At 51.0% G+C, this 13,290-nt stretch overlaps 8 pseudogenes; all 8 read right to left on the minus strand.

The window, feature by feature from the left end:
- Positions 1-822: 822 nt before the first annotated feature.
- LOC130322901 (5S ribosomal RNA) lies at positions 823-942 on the minus strand (annotated as a pseudogene).
- Positions 943-1,024: 82 nt separating this feature from the next.
- LOC130347806 (5S ribosomal RNA) lies at positions 1,025-1,144 on the minus strand (annotated as a pseudogene).
- A 4,754-nt stretch (positions 1,145-5,898) lies between these two features.
- Positions 5,899-6,018, minus strand: LOC130344264 (5S ribosomal RNA; annotated as a pseudogene).
- A 3,881-nt stretch (positions 6,019-9,899) lies between these two features.
- LOC130335179 (5S ribosomal RNA) lies at positions 9,900-10,019 on the minus strand (annotated as a pseudogene).
- Positions 10,020-10,291: 272 nt separating this feature from the next.
- Positions 10,292-10,411, minus strand: LOC130353081 (5S ribosomal RNA; annotated as a pseudogene).
- Positions 10,412-11,693: 1,282 nt separating this feature from the next.
- LOC130328016 (5S ribosomal RNA) lies at positions 11,694-11,813 on the minus strand (annotated as a pseudogene).
- Positions 11,814-12,097: 284 nt separating this feature from the next.
- Positions 12,098-12,217, minus strand: LOC130353088 (5S ribosomal RNA; annotated as a pseudogene).
- A 272-nt stretch (positions 12,218-12,489) lies between these two features.
- On the minus strand, positions 12,490-12,609 carry LOC130315051 (5S ribosomal RNA; annotated as a pseudogene).
- Positions 12,610-13,290: the final 681 nt, after the last annotated feature.

The following is a 13,290-nucleotide window of genomic DNA, read 5'->3' on the forward strand; positions in this document are numbered from 1 at the left end:
AAGGCGGCAACAGATTAAAATGTCAACTGCACCCGGGATTCCCAGCCAGTCTCCCATGCTGGTACTTACCAGGCCCTAAGCTGGGTAGAAGTCTGCGATCTGACGAGAGCAGGCGCGTTCAGCTTAGGATGGCCGTTGACAGCTTCACACTTTGTATACTGTGGATTTAAGCATCAATAAATAATTTTCGGACTCGTAGCAGAAACAGAGCAAAATGTCAACTCCACCCGGGATTCCCAGCCAGTCTCCCATCCTGGTACTTACCAGGCCCGAAGCTGGGTAGCAGTCTGCGATCTGACGAGAACAGGCGCATTCAGCTTAGGATGGCCGTAGACATCTTCACACCCTGTATACTGTGGATTTAAGCATCAATAAATCCTTTTCGGAATCGGAGCGTAAGGCGGCAACAGAGCAAAATGTCAACGACACCTGGGATTCCCAGCCAGTCTCCCATGCTGGTACTTTCCGAGCCCTAAGCTGGGTAGCAGTCTGCGATCTGACGAGAGCAGGCACGTTCAGCTTAGGATGGCCGTTGACAGCTTCTTGCCCTTTATACTGTGCATTTAAGCATCAATAAATCCTTTTCGGAATCGGAAACGGAAGGCGGCAACAGAGCAAAATGTCAACGGCAGCCGGGATTCCGAGCCAGTGTCCCATGCCGGTACTTACCGGGCCCTAAGATCTGTACCAGTCTGCGATCTGACAAGAGCAGGCGCGTTAAGCTTAGGATGGCCGTCGACAGCTTCACACCCTGTATACTGTGGATTTAAGCAACAATAAATTCTTTTCGGAATCGGAGCGGAAAGCAGCAATAGAGCAAAATGTCAACGGCACCCAGGATTCCCAGCCAGTCTCCCATGCTGGTACTTACCGGGCCCTAAGCTGGGTAGCAGTCTGCGATCTGACGAGAGCAGGCGCGTTCAGCTTAGGATGGCCGTTGACAGCTTCTCGCCCTTTATACTGTGCATTTAGGCATCAATAAATCCTTTTCGGAATCGGAACGGAAGGCGGCAACAGAGCAAAATGTCAACGGCAGCCAGGATTCCCAGCCAGTCTCCCATGCCAGTACTTACCGGGCCCTAAGCTGGGTAGCAGTCTGCGCTCTGACGAGAGCAGGCGCGTTCAGCTTAGGATGGCCGTTGACATCTTCATGCCTTGTATACTGTGGATTTAAGCATCAATAAATATTTTTTTTAATCGGAGAGGAAGGCTGCAACAGATCAAAATGTCAATAGCACCTTGGATTGCCAGCCAGTCTCCCATGCCCGTATTTGCCGGGCAGCAGTCTGCGATCTGACAAGAACAGGCGCATTCAGCTTAGGATAGCCGTAGACGGTTTCACACCCTGTATATTGTGGATTTAAGCATCAATAAATCCTTTTCGGAATCGGAGCAAAATGTCTACAGAGCTACAGAGCAAAATGTCAACAACACCTGAGATTCCCAGCCAGTCTCCCATGCTGGTACTTACCGGGCCCTAACATGGGTAGCAGTCTGCGATCTGATGAGAGCAGGCGCGTTCAGCTTAGGATGGCCGTTAACAGCTTCATGCCCTTTATACTGTGCATTTTAGCATCAATAAATCCTTTTCCGAATCGGAGCGGAAGGCGGCAACAGATTAAAATGTCAACTGCACCCGGGATTCCCAGCCAGTCTCCCATGCTGGTTCTTACCAGGCCCTAAGCTGGGTAGCAGTCTGCGATCTGCCGAGAGCAGGCGCGTTCAGCTTAGGATGGCCGTTGACAGCTTCACATTTTGTATACTGTGCATTTAAGCATCAATAAATCCTTTTCGGAATCGGAACGGAAGGCGGCAACAGAGCAAAATGTCAACGGCAGCCGGGATTCCCAGCCAGTCTCCCATGCTGGTACTTACCGGGCCCTAAGCTGGGTAGCAGTCTGCGATCGGACGAGAGGAGGCGCATACAGCTAAGGATGGCTGTTGACAGCTTCTCGCCCTTTATACTGTGCATTTAAGCATCAATAAATCCTTTTCGGAATCGGAACGGAACGGAAGGCGGCAACAGAGCAAAATGTCAACGGCAGCCGGGATTCCCAGCCAGTGTCCCATGCCGGTACTTACCGGGCCCTAAGATCTGTACCAGTCTGCGATCTGACAAGAACAGGCGCATTCAGCTTAGGATGGCCGTAGACATCTTCACACCCTGTATACTGTGGATTTAAGATCTGTACCAGTCTGCGATCTGACAAGAACAGGCGCATTCAGCTTAGGATGGCCGTAGACATCTTCACACCCTGTATACTGTGGATTTAAGCATCAATAAATCCTTTTCGGAATCGGAGCGTAAGGCGGCAACAGAGCAAAATGTCAACGGCACCTGGGATTCCCAGCCAGTCTCCCATGCCAGTACTTACCGGGCCCTAAGTTGGGTAGCAGTCTGCGATCTGACGAGACCAGGCGCGTTCAGCTTAGGATGGCCGTTGACAGCATCTCGCCCTTTATACTGTGCATTTAAGCATCAATAAATCCTTTTCGGAATCGGAACGGAAGGCGGCAACAGAGCAAAATGTCAACGGCAGCCGGGATTCCCAGCCAGTGTCTCATGCCGGTACTTACCGGGCCCTAAAATCTGTACCAGTCTGCGATCTGACGAGAGCAGGCGAGTTAAGCTTAGGATGGCCGTGGACAGCTTCACACCTTGTATACTGTGGATTTAAGCATCAATAAATTCTTTTCGGAATCGGAGCGGAAGGCAGCAATAGAGCAAAATTTCAACAGCACCCAGGATTCCCAGCCAGTCTCCCATGCCAGTACTTACCGGGCCCTAAGCTGGGTAGCAGTCTGCGATCGGACGAGTGCAGGCGCGTTCAGCTTAGGATGGCCATTGACAGCTTCATGCTTTTTATACTGTGCATTTAAGCATCAATAAATCCTTTTCGGAATCGGAGAGGAAGGCGGCAATAGCACCTTGGATTGCCAGCCAGTCTCCCATGCCCGTACTTGCCGGGCAGCAGTCTGCGATCTGACAAGAACAGGCACATTCAGCTTAGGATAGCCGTAGACGGCTTCACACCCTGTATACTGTGGATTTAAGCACCAATAAATCCTTTTCGGAATCGCAGCTACAGAGCAAAATGTCAACAACACCTGGGATTCCCAGCCAGTCTCCCATGCTGGTACTTACCGGGACTAAGCTGGGTAGCAGTCTGCGATCTGACGAGAGCAGGCGCGTTCAGCTTAGGATGGCTGCTGACAGCTTCACACTTTGTATACTGTGCATTTAAGCATCAATAAATAATTTTCCGAATCGGAGCGGAAGGCGGCAACAGAGCAAAATGTCAACTGCACCCGGGATTCCCAGCCAGTGTCCCATGCCGGTACCTACCGGGCCCTGAGATCTGTACCAGTCTGCGATCTGACGAGAGCAGGCGCGTTAAGCTTAGGATGGCCGTTGACAGCTTCACACTTTGTATACTGTGGATTTAAGCATCAATAAATAATTTTCGGAATCGGAGCAGAAACAGAGCAAAATGTCAACTGCACCCGGGATTCCCAGCCAGTCTCCCATGCTGGTACTTACCAGGCCCGAAGCTGGGAAGCAGTCTGCGATCTGACGAGAACAGGCGCATTCAGCTTAGGATGGCCGTAGACATCTTCACACCCTGTATACTGTGGATTTAAGCATCAATAAATCCTTTTCGGAATCGGAGCGTAAGGCGGCAACAGAGCAAAATGTCAACGGCAGCCGGGATTCCCAGCCAGTGTCCCATGCCGGTACTTACCGGGACCTAAGATCTGTACCAGTCTGCGATCTGACGAGAGCAGGCGCGTTAAGCTTAGGATGGCCGTCGACAGCTTCACACCTTGTATACTGTGGATTTAAGCATCAATAAATCCTTTTCGGAATCGGAGCGTAAGGCGGCAACAGAGCAAAATGTCAACGGCACCTGGGATTCCCAGCCAGTCTCCCATGCCAGTACTTACCGGGCCCTAAGTTGGGTAGCAGTCTGCGATCTGACGAGACCAGGCGCGTTCAGCTTAGGATGGCCGTTGACAGCTTCATGGTTTTTATACTGTGCATTTAAGCATCAATAAATCCTTTTCGGAATCGGAGAGGAAGGCAGCAACAGAGCAAAATGTCAATAGCACCTTGGATTGCCTGCCAGTCTCCCATGCCCGTACTTGCCGGGCAGCAGTCTGCGATCTGACAAGAACAGGCACATTCAGCTTAGGATAGCCGTAGACGGCTTCACACCCTGTATACTGTGGATTTAAGCATCAATAAATCCTTTTCGGAATCGGAGCGGAAGGCGGCTACAGAGCAAAATGTCAACAACACCTGGGATTCCCAGCCAGTCTCCCATGCTGGTACCTACCGGGCCCTAAGCTGGGTAGCAGTCTGCGATCTGACGAGAGCAGGCGCGTTCAGCTTAGGATGGCCATAGACAGGTTCAAACTTTGTATACTGTGCATTTAAGCATCAATAAATCCTTTTCGGAATCGGAACGGAAGGCGGCAACAGAGCAAAATGTCAACGGCAGCCGGGATTCCCAGCCAGTGTCCCATGCCGGTACTTTCCGGGCCCTAAGATCTGTACCAGTCTGCGATCTGACGAGAGCAGGCGCGTTAAGCTTAGGATGGCCGTTGACAGCTTCACACCTTGTATACTGTGGATTTAAGCATCAATAAATTCTTTTCGGAATCGGAGCGGAAGGCAGCAATAGAGCAAAATGTCAATGGCAACCGGTATTCCCAGCCAGTCTCCCATGCCAGTACTTACCGGGCCCTAAGCTGGGTAGCAGTCTGCAATCTGACGAGAGCAGGCGCGTTCAGCTTAGGATGGCCATTGACAGCTTCATGCTTTTTATACTGTGCATTTAAGCATCAATAAATCCTTTTCGGAATCGGAACGGAAGGCGGCAACAGAGCAAAATGTCAACTGCACCCGGATTCCCAGCCAGTCTCCCATGCCGGTACTTACTGGGCCCTAAGCTGGGTAGCGGTCTGCAATCTGACGAGAGCAGGCGCGTTCAGCTTAGGATGGCCGTTGACAGCTTCACACCCTGTATATTGTGGATTTAAGCATCAATAAATCCTTTTCCGAATCGGAGCGGAAGGCGGCAACAGATTAAAATGTCAACTGCACCCGGGATTCCCAGCCAGTCTTCCATGCTGGTACTTACCAGGCCCTAAGCTGGGTAGAAGTCTGCGATCTGACGAGAGCAGGCGCGTTCAGCTTAGGATGGCCGTTGACAGCTTCACACTTTGTATACTGTGGATTTAAGCATCAATAAAGAATTTTCGGACTCGTAGCAGAAACAGAGCAAAATGTCAACTCCACCCGGGATTCCCAGCCAGTCTCCCATGCTGGTACTTACCAGGCCAGAAAGCTGGGTAGCAGTCTGCGATCTGACGAGAACAGGCGCATTCAGCTTAGGATGGCCGTAGACATCTTCACACCCTGTATACTGTGGATTTAAGCATCAATAAATCCTTTTCGGAATCGGAGCGTAAGGCGGCAACAGAGCAAAATGTCAACGACACCTGGGATTCCCAGCCAGTCTCCCATGCTGGTACTTTCCGAGCCCTAAGCTGGGTAGCAGTCTGCGATCTGACGAGAGCAGGCACGTACAGCTTAGGATGGCCGTTGACAGCTTCTTGCCCTTTATACTGTGCATTTAAGCATCAATAAATCCTTTTCGGAATCGGAAACGGAAGGCGGCAACAGAGCAAAATGTCAACGGCAGCCGGGATTCCGAGCCAGTGTCCCATGCCGGTACTTACCGGGCCCTAAGATCTGTACCAGTCTGCGATCTGACAAGAGCAGGCGCGTTAAGCTTAGGATGGCCGTCGACAGCTTCACACCTTGTATACTGTGGATTTAAGCATCAATAAATTCTTTTCGGAATCGGAGCGGAAAGCAGTAATAGAGCAAAATGTCAACGGCACCCAGGATTCCCAGCCAGTCTCCCATGCTGGTACTTACCGGGCCCTAAGCTGGGTAGCAGTCTGCGATCTGACGAGAGCAGGCGCGTTCAACTTAGGATGGCCGTTGACAGCTTCTCGCCCTTTATACTGTGCATTTAGGCATCAATAAATCCTTTTCGGAATCGGAACGGAAGGCGGCAACAGAGCAAAATGTCAACGGCAGCCGGGATTCCCAGCCAGTCTCCCATGCCAGTACTTACCGGGCCCTAAGCTGGGTAGCAGTCTGCGATCTGTCGAGAGCAGGCGCGTTCAGCTTAGGATGGCCGTTGACATCTTCATGCCTTGTATACTGTGGATTTAAGCATCAATAAATATTTTTTTTTAATCGGAGAGGAAGGCTGCAACAGATCAAAATGTCAATAGCACCTTGGATTGCCAGCCAGTCTCCCATGCCCGTATTTGCCGGGCAGCAGTCTGCGATCTGACAAGAACAGGCGCATTCAGCTTAGGATAGCCGTAGACGGTTTCACACCCTGTATATTGTGGATTTAAGCATCAATAAATCCTTTTCGGAATCGGAGCAAAATGTCTACAGAGCTACAGAGCAAAATGTCAACAACACCTGAGATTCCCAGCCAGTCTCCCATGCTGGTACTTACCGGGCCCTAACATGGGTAGCAGTCTGCGATCTGACGAGAGCAGGCGCGTTCAGCTTAGGATGGCCGTTAACAGCTTCATGCCCTTTATACTGTGCATTTTAGCATCAATAAATCCTTTTCCGAATCGGAGCGGAAGGCGGCAACAGATTAAAATGTCAACTGCACCCGGGATTCCCAGCCAGTCTCCCATGCTGGTTCTTACCAGGCCCTAAGCTGGGTAGCAGTCTGCGATCTGCCGAGAGCAGGCGCGTTCAGCTTAGGATGGCCGTTGACAGCTTCACATTTTGTATACTGTGCATTTAAGCATCAATAAATCCTTTTCGGAATCGGAACGGAAGGCGGCAACAGAGCAAAATGTCAACGGCAGCCGGGATTCCCAGCCAGTCTCCCATGCTGGTACTTACCGGGCCCTAAGCTGGGTAGCAGTCTGCGATCGGACGAGAGGAGGCGCATACAGCTAAGGATGGCTGTTGACAGCTTCTCGCCCTTTATACTGTGCATTTAAGCATCAATAAATCCTTTTCGGAATAGGAACGGAACGGAAGGCGGCAACAGAGCAAAATGTCAACGGCAGCCGGGATTCCCAGCCAGTGTCCCATGCCGGTACTTACCGGGCCCTAAGATCTGTACCAGTCTGCGATCTGACGAGAACAGGCGCATTCAGCTTAGGATGGCCGTAGACATCTTCACACCCTGTATACTGTGGATTTAAGCATCAATAAATCCTTTTCGGAATCGGAACGTAAGGCGGCAACAGAGCAAAATGTCAACGGCAGCCGGGATTCCCAGCCAGTGTCCCATGCCGGTACTTACCGGGCCCTAAGATCTGTACCAGTCTGCGATCTGACGAGAGCTGGCGCGTTAAGCTTAGGATGGCCGTCGACAGCTTCACACCTTGTATACTGTGGATTTAAGCATCAATAAATTATTTTCGGAATCGGAGCGGAAGGCAGCAATAGAGCAAAATGTCAACGGCACCTGGGATTCCCAGCCAGTCTCCCCTGCCAGTACTTACCGGGCCCTAAGCTGGGTAGAAGTCTGCGATCTGACGAGAGCAGGCGCGTTCAGCTTACAATGGCCATTGACAGCTTCATGCTTTTTATACTGTGCATTTAAGCATCAATAAATCCTTTTCGGAATCGGAGAGGAAGGCGGCAACAGAGCAAAATGTCAATAGCACCTTGGATTGCCAGCCAGTCTCCCATGCCCGTACTTGCCAGGCAGCAGTCTGCGATCTGACAAGAACAGGCACATTCAGCTTAGGATAGCCGTAGACGGCTTCACACCCTGTATACTGTGGATTTAAGCATCAATAAATCATTTTCGGAATCGCAGCGGAAGGCGGCTACAGAGCAAAAAGTGAACACCACCTGGGATTCCCAGCCAGTCTCCCATGCTGGTACTTAACGGGCCCTAAGCTGGGTAGCAGTCTGCGATCTGACGAGAGCAGGCGCGTTCAGCTTAGGATGGCCGTTGACAGCTTCACACTTTGTATACTGTGGATTTAAGCATCAATAAATAATTGTCGGAATCGGAGCAGAAACAGAGCAAAATGTCAACTGCACCCGGGATTCCCAGCCAGTCTCCCATGCTGGTACTTACCAGGCCCGAAGCTGGGAAGCAGTCTGCGATCTGACGAGAACAGGCGCATTCAGCTTAGGATGGCCGTAGACATCTTCACACCCTGTATACTGTGGATTTAAGCATCAATAAATCCTTTTCGGAATCGGAGCGTAAGGCGGCAACAGAGCAAAGTGTCAACGGCAGCCGGGATTCCCAGCCAGTGTCCCATGCCAGTACTTACCGGGCCCTAAGATCTGTACCAGTCTGCGATCTGACGAGAGCAGGCGCGTTAAGCTTAGGATGGCCGTCGACAGCTTCACACCTTGTATACTGTGGATTTAAGCATCAATAAATTCTTTTCGGAATCGAAGGGGAGGGCAGCAATAGAGCAAAATGTCAACGGCACCTGGGATTCCCAGCCAGTCTCCCATGCCAGTACTTACCGGGCCCTAAGTTGGGTAGCAGTCTGCGATCTGACGAGACCAGGCGCGTTCAGCTTAGGATGGCCGTTGACAGCATCTTGCCCTTTATACTGTGCATTTAAGCATCAATAAATCCTTTTCGGAATCGGAACGGAAGGCGGCAACAGAGCAAAATGTCAACGGCAGCCGGGATTCCCAGCCAGTGTCTCATGCCGGTACTTACCGGGCCCTAAAATCTGTACCAGTCTGCGATCTGACGAGAGCAGGCGAGTTAAGCTTAGGATGGCCGTGGACAGCTTCACACCTTGTATACTGTGGATTTAAGCATCAATAAATTATTTTCGGAATCGGAGCGGAAGGCAGCAATAGAGCAAAATTTCAACAGCACCCAGGATTCCCAGCCAGTCTCCCATGCCAGTACTTACCGGGCCCTAAGCTGGGTAGCAGTCTGCGATCGGACGAGTGCAGGCGCGTTCTGCTTAGGATGGCCATTGACAGCTTCATGCTTTTTATACTGTGCATTTAAGCATCAATAAATCCTTTTCGGAATCGGAGAGGAAGGCGGCAACAGAGCAAAATGTCAATAGCACCTTGGATTGCCAGCCAGTCTCCCATGCCCGTACTTGCCGGGCAGCAGTCTGCGATCTGACAAGAACAGGCACATTCAGCTTAGGATAGCCGTAGACGGCTTCACACCCTGTATACTGTGGATTTAAGCACCAATAAATCCTTTTCGGAATCGCAGCGGAAGGCGGCTACAGAGCAAAATGTCAACAACACCTGGGATTCCCAGCCAGTCTCCCATGCTGGTACTTACCGGGACTAAGCTGGGTAGCAGTCTGCGATCTGACGAGAGCAGGCGCGTTCAGCTTAGGATGGCTGTTGACAGCTTCATGCCCTTTATACTGTGCATTTAAGCATCAATAAATAATTTTCCGAATCGGAGCGGAAGGCGGCAACAGAGCAAAATGTCAACTGCACCCGGGATTCCCAGCCAGTGTCCCATGCCGGTACCTACCGGGCCCTGAGATCTGTACCAGTCTGCGATCTGACGAGAGCAGGCGCGTTAAGCTTAGGATGGCCGTTGACAGCTTCACACTTTGTATACTGTGGATTTAAGCATCAATAAATAATTTTCGGAATCGGAGCAGAAACAGAGCAAAATGTCAACTGCACCCGGGATTCCCAGCCAGTCTCCCATGCTGGTACTTACCAGGCCCGAAGCTGGGAAGCAGTCTGCGATTTGACGAGAACAGGCGCATTCAGCTTAGGAAGGCCGTAGACATCTTCACACCCTGTATACTGTGGATTTAAGCATCAATAAATCCTTTTCGGAATCGGAGCGGAAGGCGGCAACAGAACAAAATGTCAACGACACCTGAGATTCCCAGACAGTCTCCCATTCTGGTACTTACCGGGCCCTAAGCTGGGTAGCAGTCTGCGATCTGACGAGAGCAGGCGCGTTCAGCTTAGGATGGCCACTGACAGCTTCATGCTTTTTATACTGTGCATTTAAGCATCAATAAATCCTTTTCGGAATCGGAGAGGAAGGCGGCAACAGAGCAAAACGTCAATAGCACCTTGGATTGCCAGCCAGTCTCCCATGCCCGTACTTGCCGGGCAGCAGTCTGCGATCTGACAAGAACAGGCACATTCAGCTTAGGATAGCCGTAGACGGCTTCACACCCTGTATACTGTGGATTTAAGCATCAATAAATCCTTTTCGGAATCAGAGCGGAAGGCGGCTACAGAGCAAAATGTCAACAACACCTGGGATTCCCAGCCAGTCTCCCATGCTAGTACTTACCGGGCCCTAAGCTGGGTAGCAGTCTGCGATCTGACGAGAGCAGGCGCATTCAGCTTAGGATGGCCGTTGACAGCTTCACGCCCTTTATACTGTGCATTTAAGCATCAATAAATCCTTTTCCGAATCGGAGCGGAAGGCAGCAACAGATTAAAATGTCAACTGCACCCGGGATTCCCAGCCAGTCTCCCATGCTGGTACTTACCAGGCCCTAAGCTGGGTAGCAGTCTGCGATCTGACGAGAGCAGGCGCGTTCAGCTTCGGATGGCCGTTGACAGCTTCACACTTTGTATACTGTGCATTTAAGCATCAATAAATCCTTTTCGGAATCGGAACTGAAGGCGGCATAAGAGCAAAATGTCAACGGCAACCGGGATTCCCAGCCAGTCTCCCATGCCAATACTTACCGGGCCCTAAGCTGTGTAGCAGTCTGCGATCGGACAAGTGCAGGCGCGTTCAGCTTAGGATGGCCATTGACAGCTTAATGCTTTTTTATACTGTGCATTTAAGCATCAATAAATCCTTTTCGGAATCGGAGAGGAAGGCGGCAACAGAGCAAAATGTCAATAGCACCTTGGATTGCCAGCCAGTCTCTCATGCCCGTACTTGCCGGGCAGCAGTCTGCGATCTGACAAGAACAGGCACATTCAGCTTAGGATAGCCGTAGACGGCTTCACACCCTGTATACTGTGGATTTAAGCATCAATAAATCCTTTTCGGAAGCGGAGCGGAAGGCGGCTACAGAGCAAAATGTCAACAACACCTGGGATTCCCAGCCAGTCTCCCATGCTGGTACTTACCGGGCCTAAGCTGGGTAGCGGTCTGCGATCTGACGAGAGCAGGCGCGTTCAGCTTAGGATGGCCGTTGACAGCTTCGCGCCCTTTATACTGTGCATTTAAGCATCAATAAATAATATTCCGAATCGGAGCGGAAGGCGGCAACAGAGCAAAATGTCAACTGCACCCGGGATTCCCAGCCAGTCTCCCAAGCTGGTACTTACCGGGCCCTAAGCTGGGTAGCAGTCTGCGATCTGACGAGAGCAGGCGCGTTCAGCTTAGGATGGCCGTTGACAGCTTCTCGCCCTTTATACTGTGCATTTAAGCATCAATAAATCCTTTTCGGAATCGGAAGGGAAGGCGGCAACAGAGCAAAATGTCAACGGCAGCCGGGATTCCCAGCCAGTGTCCCATGCCGGTACTTACCGGGCCCTAAGATCTGTACCAGTCTGCGATCTGACGAGAACAGGCGCATTTAGCTTAGGATGGCCGTAGACATCTTCACACCCTGTATACTGTGCATTTAAGCATCAATAAATCCTTTTCAGAATCGGAACGGAAGGCGGCAACAGATTAAAATGTCAACTGCACCCGGGATTCCCAGCCAGTCTCCCATGCTGGTACTTACCAGGCCCTAAGCTGGGTAGCAGTCTGCGATCTGATGAGAGCAGGCGCGTTCAGCTTAGGATGGCCGTTGACAGCTTCACATTTTGTATACTGTGCATTTAAGCATCAATAAATCCTTTTCGGAATCGGAAGGGAAGGCGGCAACAGAGCAAAATGTCAACGGCAGCCGGGATTCCGAGCCAGTGTCCCATGCCGGTACTTACCGGGCCCTAACATCTGTACCAGTCTGCGATCTGACGAGAACAGGCGCATTCAGCTTAGGATGGCCGTAGACATCTTCACACCCTGTATACTGTGGATTTAAGCATCAATAAATCCTTTTCGGAATCGGAGCGGAAAGCAGCAATAGAGCAAAATGTCAACGGCACCCGGGATTCCCAGCAAGTCTCCCATGCTGGTACTTACCGGGCCCTAAGCTGGGTAGCAGTCTGCGATCTGACGAGAGCAGGCGCGTTCAGCTTAGGATGGCCATTGACAGCTTCATGCTTTTTATACTGTGCATTTAAGCATCAATAAATCCTTTTCGGAATCGGAGAGGAAGGCGGCAACAGAGCAAAACGTCAATAGCACCTTGGATTGCCAGCCAGTCTCCCATGCCCGTACTTGCCGGGCAGCAGTCTGCGATCTGACAAGAACAGGCACATTCAGCTTAGGATAGCCGTAGACGGCTTCACACCCTGTATACTGTGGATTTAAGCATCAATAAATCCTTTTCGGAATCAGAGCGGAAGGCGGCTACAGAGCAAAATGTCAACAACACCTGGGATTCCCAGCCAGTCTCCCATGCTAGTACTTACCGGGCCCTAAGCTGGGTAGCAGTCTGCGATCTGACGAGAGCAGGCGCGTTCAGCTTAGGATGGCCGTTGACAGCTTCACGCCCTTTATACTGGGCATTTAAGCATCAATAAATCCTTTTCCGAATCGGAGCGGAAGGCAGCAACAGATTAAAATGTCAACTGCACCCGGGATTCCCAGCCAGTCTCCCATGCTGGTACTTACCAGGCCCTAAGCTGGGTAGCAGTCTGCGATCTGACGAGAGCAGGCGCGTTCAGCTTCGGATGGCCGTTGACAGCTTCACACTTTGTATACTGTGCATTTAAGCATCAATAAATCCTTTTCGGAATCGGAACTGAAGGCGGCATAAGAGCAAAATGTCAACGGCAACCGGGATTCCCAGCCAGTCTCCCATGCCAGTACTTACCGGGCCCTAAGCTGGGTAGCAGTCTGCGATGTGACGAGAGCAGGCGCATTCAGCTTAGGATGGCCATTGACAGATTCATGATTTTTATACTGCGCATTTAAGCATCAATAAATCCTTTTTCGGAATCAGAGCGGAAGGCGGCAACAGAGCAAAATGTCAACTGCACCCGGGATTCCCAGCCAGTCTCCCATGCCGGTACTTACTGAGCCCTAAGCTGGGTAGCAGTCTGCAATCTGACGAGAGCAGGCACGTTCAGCTTAGGATGGCCGTTGACAGCTTCTCGCCCTTTATACTGTGCATTTAGGCATCAATAAATCCTTTTCGGAATCGGAACGAAAGGCGGCAACA

The sequence above is a fragment of the Hyla sarda genome, chromosome 1 (genome assembly GCF_029499605.1).
Source record: "Hyla sarda isolate aHylSar1 chromosome 1, aHylSar1.hap1, whole genome shotgun sequence".
Classification (NCBI taxonomy): domain Eukaryota; kingdom Metazoa; phylum Chordata; class Amphibia; order Anura; family Hylidae; genus Hyla; species Hyla sarda.